A 10,109-nucleotide genomic window follows, 5' to 3' on the forward strand; every position below is an offset into this window, starting at 1 on the left:
AAGTAAGTAAGTTATTGAGTGGGCGAGTGAGTGAATGAGGCAGCATGGTTGGTTGTTCGCGAACACGGAAGCCTGGTATGCAACAATGGCACGCTGTTGTTTGACTGTATTTATAGGTTGAATCTGATGTACTGTGAGTCGTTGGACCGTAGTCAGTGTATGAGTTTTGGATGACTGTTGACTGTGGTTAGTTTGTGTTTGTTTGTGTTGTGTGTGCGTGTGCGTGTGTGTGCATGCGTGCATGTGTGTGCGCGTGTGAATGTTGAAGTGAGCGGTAGATTTGGTGGATGAGTGATTGGTGGAGAGTGGGTGGTTGAGTGTCTGGGAAGTTGAGTGATTGTTGATTGATTACTGATTGATTGAGAGACGTATGGATTAATGCGTGTGTGTGTGTGTGTGTGAATGTTGGTGGGTGGGTAGGTATGTGCACGTGGATGGATTGTGTGAAATGTGAAGTGTAATGAATAAATGTGGACCGAACATGTGGGGGTGTAGCTCAGTGGTAGAGCGCTCGCTTTGCATGCGAGAGGACCCGGGTTCGAAACCCGGCACTTCCAAATCGCGCTTGTGCGTCACTTTTCCCTCACGTCCCACTATCCACATCGTCGAACCACACTCATACACTGGCTCATAGCACACTGATACTCATTGGCAAATCCAATCACATCGCCTCGTCTCGTTCCACTCCTACACTTATTCTGCATCTTCAAAACTCAATCAATTCACCCACACTGAATCAGACACGTTGAATCCGAAAGCAAAACACCATGTCCAGCACTTCTACTCAGTTGTCTCATTCACACACAGTAGAGTTTGGTTTTCGCTGTTTCATTCAAATACAGTGTCTTATTCGCTCCTTCTCCATCACTCTCAATCTCAGTCTCTAACTCCCTCCCCCTCTCTCTCTCACTCTCTCACTCTCTCTATCTATCTATCTATATATACATAAATATATAAATATAAATATAAATATATATATATATATATTTATATATATGACCGACTGCCTGACCGACTCTGACTGACTGTCTCTTCCAAACTCACGTATCCCAACTATCTCCAAGCTGAACGAACATCAAATCCCCTGAATAACCAGCCACACACTTATCACACACAATTCAGTGAAATTCAACTCACTTCATTCATGTACTATAGTACAGTGCAAAACAGACGGGATTTGAAATTACTGAGTCGATAACCGACTGGCATCACAAGATATCTGAATGTCATTGAATATTCGTTGGATCCACACTCGTGATGAGGATGGTTGAAGAGAACACATCAGGAAGGCAAGTATACACCAATTGTCTTGCACTCCATCAAGAAGAGTAGAACTGATGCGAATAATCGATCACGTCGGTGGGATGTAATGCCGACTAGTTGATGGATCAAGCACTATTCGTATTTGATCTGGTGCATAGTAATGTGCAGTGTAAAAATGCTTCTCGATGCTCGCATCACTGGGTAATCCTCTTGTACTTGAAACGGTCAGTCGATTCTCTCCAATTCCGATCTCATTATCTATGCGTTTGTTTGTTTGTCCGTTCGTTCGTTGAATTTTTCACTGATCCATTTATTTACTTGGTCACTTGTCTCAAACACTAGTTGTATAGTCAACTGGTTGCTTGATGGACAAGTAGTTAGTTGTTTATTTAGATAACTAGTTAGTTAGTTAGTTAGTTAGTTAGTTAGTAAGTAAGTAAGTTATTGAGTGGGCGAGTGAGTGAATGAGGCAGCATGGTTGGTTGTTCGCGAACACGGAAGCCTGGTATGCAACAATTGCACGCTGTTGTTTGACTGTATTTATAGGTTGAATCTGATGTACTGTGAGTCGTTGGACCGTAGTCAGTGTATGAGTTTTGGATGACTGTTGACTGTGGTTAGTTTGTGTTTGTTTGTGTTGTGTGTGCGTGTGCGTGTGTGTGCATGCGTGCATGTGTGTGCGCGTGTGAATGTTGAAGTGAGCGGTAGATTTGGTGGATGAGTGATTGGTGGAGAGTGGGTGGTTGAGTGTCTGGGAAGTTGAGTGATTGTTGATTGATTACTGATTGATTGAGAGACGTATGGATTAATGCGTGTGTGTGTGTGTGTGAATGTTGGTGGGTGGGTATGTGCACGTGGATGGATTGTGTGAAATGTGAAGTGTAATGAATAAATGTGGACCGAACATGTGGGGGTGTAGCTCAGTGGTAGAGCGCTCGCTTTGCATGCGAGAGGACCCGGGTTCGAAACCCGGCACTTCCAAATCGCGCTTGTGCGTCACTTTTCCCTCACGTCCCACTATCCACATCGTCGAACCACACTCATACACTGGCTCATAGCACACTGATACTCATTGGCAAATCCAATCACATCGCCTCGTCTCGTTCCACTCCTACACTTATTCTGCATCTTCAAAACTCAATCAATTCACCCACACTGAATCAGACACGTTGAATCCGAAAGCAAAACACCATGTCCAGCACTTCTACTCAGTTGTCTCATTCACACACAGTAGAGTTTGGTTTTCGCTGTTTCATTCAAATACAGTGTCTTATTCGCTCCTTCTCCATCACTCTCAATCTCAGTCTCTAACTCCCTCCCCCTCTCTCTCTCACTCTCTCACTCTCTCTATCTATCTATCTATATATACATAAATATATAAATATAAATATAAATATATATATATATATATTTATATATATGACCGACTGCCTGACCGACTCTGACTGACTGTCTCTTCCAAACTCACGTATCCCAACTATCTCCAAGCTGAACGAACATCAAATCCCCTGAATAACCAGCCACACACTTATCACACACAATTCAGTGAAATTCAACTCACTTCATTCATGTACTATAGTACAGTGCAAAACAGACGGGATTTGAAATTACTGAGTCGATAACCGACTGGCATCACAAGATATCTGAATGTCATTGAACATTCGTTGGATCCACACTCGTGATGAGGATGGTTGAAGAGAACACATCAGGAAGGCAAGTATACACCAATTGTCTTGCACTCCATCAAGAAGAGTAGAACTGATGCGAATAATCGATCACGTCGGTGGGATGTAATGCCGACTAGTTGATGGATCAAGCACTATTCGTATTTGATCTGGTGCATAGTAATGTGCAGTGTAAAAATGCTTCTCGATGCTCGCATCACTGGGTAATCCTCTTGTACTTGAAACGGTCAGTCGATTCTCTCCAATTCCGATCTCATTATCTATGCGTTTGTTTGTTTGTCCGTTCGTTCGTTGAATTTTTCACTGATCCATTTATTTACTTGGTCACTTGTCTCAAACACTAGTTGTATAGTCAACTGGTTGCTTGATGGACAAGTAGTTAGTTGTTTATTTAGATGACTAGTTAGTTAGTTAGTTAGTAAGTAAGTAAGTTATTGAGTGGGCGAGTGAGTGAATGAGGCAGCATGGTTGGTTGTTCGCGAACACGGAAGCCTGGTATGCAACAATGGCACGCTGTTGTTTGACTGTATTTATAGGTTGAATCTGATGTACTGTGAGTCGTTGGACCGTAGTCAGTGTATGAGTTTTGGATGACTGTTGACTGTGGTTAGTTTGTGTTTGTTTGTGTTGTGTGTGCGTGTGCGTGTGTGTGCATGCGTGCATGTGTGTGCGCGTGTGAATGTTGAAGTGAGCGGTAGATTTGGTGGATGAGTGATTGGTGGAGAGTGGGTGGTTGAGTGTCTGGGAAGTTGAGTGATTGTTGATTGATTACTGATTGATTGAGAGACGTATGGATTAATGCGTGTGTGTGTGTGTGTGTGTGTGAATGTTGGTGGGTGGGTATGTGCACGTGGATGGATTGTGTGAAATGTGAAGTGTAATGAATAAATGTGGACCGAACATGTGGGGGTGTAGCTCAGTGGTAGAGCGCTCGCTTTGCATGCGAGAGGACCCGGGTTCGAAACCCGGCACTTCCAAATCGCGCTTGTGCGTCACTTTCCCCTCACGTCCCACTATCCACATCGTCGAACCACACTCATACACTGGCTCATAGCACACTGATACTCATTGGCAAATCCAATCACATCGCCTCGTCTCGTTCCACTCCTACACTTATTCTGCATCTTCAAAACTCAATCAATTCACCCACACTGAATCAGACACGTTGAATCCGAAAGCAAAACACCATGTCCAGCACTTCTACTCAGTTGTCTCATTCACACACAGTAGAGTTTGGTTTTCGCTGTTTCATTCAAATACAGTGTCTTATTCGCTCCTTCTCCATCACTCTCAATCTCAGTCTCTAACTCCCTCCCCCTCTCTCTCTCTCTCTCTCACTCTCTCTATCTATCTATATATACATAAATAAATATATAAATATAAATATAAATATATATATATATATTTATATATATGACCGACTGCCTGACCGACTCTGACTGACTGTCTCTTCCAAACTCACGTATCCCAACTATCTCCAAGCTGAACGAACATCAAATCCCCTGAATAACCAGCCACACACTTATCACACACAATTCAGTGAAATTCAACTCACTTCATTCATGTACTATAGTACAGTGCAAAACAGACGGGATTTGAAATTACTGAGTCGATAACCGACTGGCATCACAAGATATCTGAATGTCATTGAATATTCGTTGGATCCACACTCGTGATGAGGATGGTTGAAGAGAACACATCAGGAAGGCAAGTATACACCAATTGTCTTGCACTCCATCAAGAAGAGTAGAACTGATGCGAATAATCGATCACGTCGGTGGGATGTAATGCCGACTAGTTGATGGATCAAGCACTATTCGTATTTGATCTGGTGCATAGTAATGTGCAGTGTAAAAATGCTTCTCGATGCTCGCATCACTGGGTAATCCTCTTGTACTTGAAACGGTCAGTCGATTCTCTCCAATTCCGATCTCATTATCTATGCGTTTGTTTGTTTGTCCGTTCGTTCGTTGAATTTTTCACTGATCCATTTATTTACTTGGTCACTTGTCTCAAACACTAGTTGTATAGTCAACTGGTTGCTTGATGGACAAGTAGTTAGTTGTTTATTTAGATAACTAGTTAGTTAGTTAGTTAGTTAGTTAGTAAGTAAGTAAGTTATTGAGTGGGCGAGTGAGTGAATGAGGCAGCATGGTTGGTTGTTCGCGAACACGGAAGCCTGGTATGCAACAATGGCACGCTGTTGTTTGACTGTATTTATAGGTTGAATCTGATGTACTGTGAGTCGTTGGACCGTAGTCAGTGTATGAGTTTTGGATGACTGTTGACTGTGGTTAGTTTGTGTTTGTTTGTGTTGTGTGTGCGTGTGCGTGTGTGTGCATGCGTGCATGTGTGTGCGCGTGTGAATGTTGAAGTGAGCGGTAGATTTGGTGGATGAGTGATTGGTGGAGAGTGGGTGGTTGAGTGTCTGGGAAGTTGAGTGATTGTTGATTGATTACTGATTGATTGAGAGACGTATGGATTAATGCGTGTGTGTGTGTGTGTGTGTGAATGTTGGTGGGTGGGTATGTGCACGTGGATGGATTGTGTGAAATGTGAAGTGTAATGAATAAATGTGGACCGAACATGTGGGGGTGTAGCTCAGTGGTAGAGCGCTCGCTTTGCATGCGAGAGGACCCGGGTTCGAAACCCGGCACTTCCAAATCGCGCTTGTGCGTCACTTTTCCCTCACGTCCCACTATCCACATCGTCGAACCACACTCATACACTGGCTCATAGCACACTGATACTCATTGGCAAATCCAATCACATCGCCTCGTCTCGTTCCACTCCTACACTTATTCTGCATCTTCAAAACTCAATCAATTCACCCACACTGAATCAGACACGTTGAATCCGAAAGCAAAACACCATGTCCAGCACTTCTACTCAGTTGTCTCATTCACACACAGTAGAGTTTGGTTTTCGCTGTTTCATTCAAATACAGTGTCTTATTCGCTCCTTCTCCATCACTCTCAATCTCAGTCTCTAACTCCCTCCCCCTCTCTCTCTCTCTCTCTCACTCTCTCTATCTATCTATACATAAATATATAAATATAAATATAAATATAAATATATATATATATTTATATATATGACCGACTGCCTGACCGACTCTGACTGACTGTCTCTTCCAAACTCACGTATCCCAACTATCTCCAAGCTGAACGAACATCAAATCCCCTGAATAACCAGCCACACACTTATCACACACAATTCAGTGAAATTCAACTCACTTCATTCATGTACTATAGTACAGTGCAAAACAGACGGGATTTGAAATTACTGAGTCGATAACCGACTGGCATCACAAGATATCTGAATGTCATTGAACATTCGTTGGATCCACACTCGTGATGAGGATGGTTGAAGAGAACACATCAGGAAGGCAAGTATACACCAATTGTCTTGCACTCCATCAAGAAGAGTAGAACTGATGCGAATAATCGATCACGTCGGTGGGATGTAATGCCGACTAGTTGATGGATCAAGCACTATTCGTATTTGATCTGGTGCATAGTAATGTGCAGTGTAAAAATGCTTCTCGATGCTCGCATCACTGGGTAATCCTCTTGTACTTGAAACGGTCAGTCGATTCTCTCCAATTCCGATCTCATTATCTATGCGTTTGTTTGTTTGTCCGTTCGTTCGTTGAATTTTTCACTGATCCATTTATTTACTTGGTCACTTGTCTCAAACACTAGTTGTATAGTCAACTGGTTGCTTGATGGACAAGTAGTTAGTTGTTTATTTAGATAACTAGTTAGTTAGTTAGTTAGTTAGTAAGTAAGTAAGTAAGTTATTGAGTGGGCGAGTGAGTGAATGAGGCAGCATGGTTGGTTGTTCGCGAACACGGAAGCCTGGTATGCAACAATGGCACGCTGTTGTTTGACTGTATTTATAGGTTGAATCTGATGTACTGTGAGTCGTTGGACCGTAGTCAGTGTATGAGTTTTGGATGACTGTTGACTGTGGTTAGTTTGTGTTTGTTTGTGTTGTGTGTGCGTGTGCGTGTGTGTGCATGCGTGCATGTGTGTGCGCGTGTGAATGTTGAAGTGAGCGGTAGATTTGGTGGATGAGTGATTGGTGGAGAGTGGGTGGTTGAGTGTCTGGGAAGTTGAGTGATTGTTGATTGATTACTGATTGATTGAGAGACGTATGGATTAATGCGTGTGTGTGTGTGTGTGTGTGTGTGAATGTTGGTGGGTGGGTATGTGCACGTGGATGGATTGTGTGAAATGTGAAGTGTAATGAATAACTGTGGACCGAACATGTGGGGGTGTAGCTCAGTGGTAGAGCGCTCGCTTTGCATGCGAGAGGACCCGGGTTCGAAACCCGGCACTTCCAAATCGCGCTTGTGCGTCACTTTTCCCTCACGTCCCACTATCCACATCGTCGAACCACACTCATACACTGGCTCATAGCACACTGATACTCATTGGCAAATCCAATCACATCGCCTCGTCTCGTTCCACTCCTACACTTATTCTGCATCTTCAAAACTCAATCAATTCACCCACACTGAATCAGACACGTTGAATCCGAAAGCAAAACACCATGTCCAGCACTTCTACTCAGTTGTCTCATTCACACACAGTAGAGTTTGGTTTTCGCTGTTTCATTCAAATACAGTGTCTTATTCGCTCCTTCTCCATCACTCTCAATCTCAGTCTCTAACTCCCTCCCCCCCTCTCTCTCTCTCTCTCACTCTCTCTATCTATCTATCTATATATACATAAATATATAAATATAAATATAAATATATATATATATATATATATTTATATATATGACCGACTGCCTGACCGACTCTGACTGACTGTCTCTTCCAAACTCACGTATCCCAACTATCTCCAAGCTGAACGAACATCAAATCCCCTGAATAACCAGCCACACACTTATCACACACAATTCAGTGAAATTCAACTCACTTCATTCATGTACTATAGTACAGTGCAAAACAGACGGGATTTGAAATTACTGAGTCGATAACCGACTGGCATCACAAGATATCTGAATGTCATTGAACATTCGTTGGATCCACACTCGTGATGAGGATGGTTGAAGAGAACACATCAGGAAGGCAAGTATACACCAATTGTCTTGCACTCCATCAAGAAGAGTAGAACTGATGCGAATAATCGATCACGTCGGTGGGATGTAATGCCGACTAGTTGATGGATCAAGCACTATTCGTATTTGATCTGGTGCATAGTAATGTGCAGTGTAAAAATGCTTCTCGATGCTCGCATCACTGGGTAATCCTCTTGTACTTGAAACGGTCAGTCGATTCTCTCCAATTCCGATCTCATTATCTATGCGTTTGTTTGTTTGTCCGTTCGTTCGTTGAATTTTTCACTGATCCATTTATTTACTTGGTCACTTGTCTCAAACACTAGTTGTATAGTCAACTGGTTGCTTGATGGACAAGTAGTTAGTTGTTTATTTAGATAACTAGTTAGTTAGTTAGTTAGTTAGTTAGTAAGTAAGTAAGTTATTGAGTGGGCGAGTGAGTGAATGAGGCAGCATGGTTGGTTGTTCGCGAACACGGAAGCCTGGTATGCAACAATGGCACGCTGTTGTTTGACTGTATTTATAGGTTGAATCTGATGTACTGTGAGTCGTTGGACCGTAGTCAGTGTATGAGTTTTGGATGACTGTTGACTGTGGTTAGTTTGTGTTTGTTTGTGTTGTGTGTGCGTGTGCGTGTGTGTGCATGCGTGCATGTGTGTGCGCGTGTGAATGTTGAAGTGAGCGGTAGATTTGGTGGATGAGTGATTGGTGGAGAGTGGGTGGTTGAGTGTCTGGGAAGTTGAGTGATTGTTGATTGATTACTGATTGATTGAGAGACGTATGGATTAATGCGTGTGTGTGTGTGTGTGAATGTTGGTGGGTGGGTATGTGCACGTGGATGGATTGTGTGAAATGTGAAGTGTAATGAATAAATGTGGACCGAACATGTGGGGGTGTAGCTCAGTGGTAGAGCGCTCGCTTTGCATGCGAGAGGACCCGGGTTCGAAACCCGGCACTTCCAAATCGCGCTTGTGCGTCACTTTCCCCTCACGTCCCACTATCCACATCGTCGAACCACACTCATACACTGGCTCATAGCACACTGATACTCATTGGCAAATCCAATCACATCGCCTCGTCTCGTTCCACTCCTACACTTATTCTGCATCTTCAAAACTCAATCAATTCACCCACACTGAATCAGACACGTTGAATCCGAAAGCAAAACACCATGTCCAGCACTTCTACTCAGTTGTCTCATTCACACACAGTAGAGTTTGGTTTTCGCTGTTTCATTCAAATACAGTGTCTTATTCGCTCCTTCTCCATCACTCTCAATCTCAGTCTCTAACTCCCTCCCCCTCTCTCTCTCTCTCACTCTCTCTATCTATCTATCTATATATACATAAATATATAAATATAAATATAAATATATATATATATATATATATTTATATATATGACCGACTGCCTGACCGACTCTGACTGACTGTCTCTTCCAAACTCACGTATCCCAACTATCTCCAAGCTGAACGAACATCAAATCCCCTGAATAACCAGCCACACACTTATCACACACAATTCAGTGAAATTCAACTCACTTCATTCATGTACTATAGTACAGTGCAAAACAGACGGGATTTGAAATTACTGAGTCGATAACCGACTGGCATCACAAGATATCTGAATGTCATTGAATATTCGTTGGATCCACACTCGTGATGAGGATGGTTGAAGAGAACACATCAGGAAGGCAAGTATACACCAATTGTCTTGCACTCCATCAAGAAGAGTAGAACTGATGCGAATAATCGATCACGTCGGTGGGATGTAATGCCGACTAGTTGATGGATCAAGCACTATTCGTATTTGATCTGGTGCATAGTAATGTGCAGTGTAAAAATGCTTCTCGATGCTCGCATCACTGGGTAATCCTCTTGTACTTGAAACGGTCAGTCGATTCTCTCCAATTCCGATCTCATTATCTATGCGTTTGTTTGTTTGTCCGTTCGTTCGTTGAATTTTTCACTGATCCATTTATTTACTTGGTCACTTGTCTCAAACACTAGTTGTATAGTCAACTGGTTGCTTGATGGACAAGTAGTTAGTTGTTTATTTAGATAACTAGTTAGTTAGTTAGTTAGTTAG

At 42.6% G+C, this 10,109-nt stretch overlaps 1 non-coding gene across 1 annotated transcript; it reads left to right on the forward strand.

The window, feature by feature from the left end:
• The first annotated feature begins 3,853 nt into the window (after positions 1–3,853).
• On the forward strand, positions 3,854–3,924 carry Smp_tRNA_01510_Ala_TGC.1.1. Its single transcript has one exon. It is a non-coding gene (tRNA).
• Positions 3,925–10,109: the final 6,185 nt, after the last annotated feature.

The sequence above is a fragment of the Schistosoma mansoni genome, chromosome 1 (genome assembly GCF_000237925.1).
Source record: "Schistosoma mansoni strain Puerto Rico chromosome 1, complete genome".
In the NCBI taxonomy this organism is placed as follows: Eukaryota; Metazoa; Platyhelminthes; class Trematoda; order Strigeidida; family Schistosomatidae; genus Schistosoma; species Schistosoma mansoni.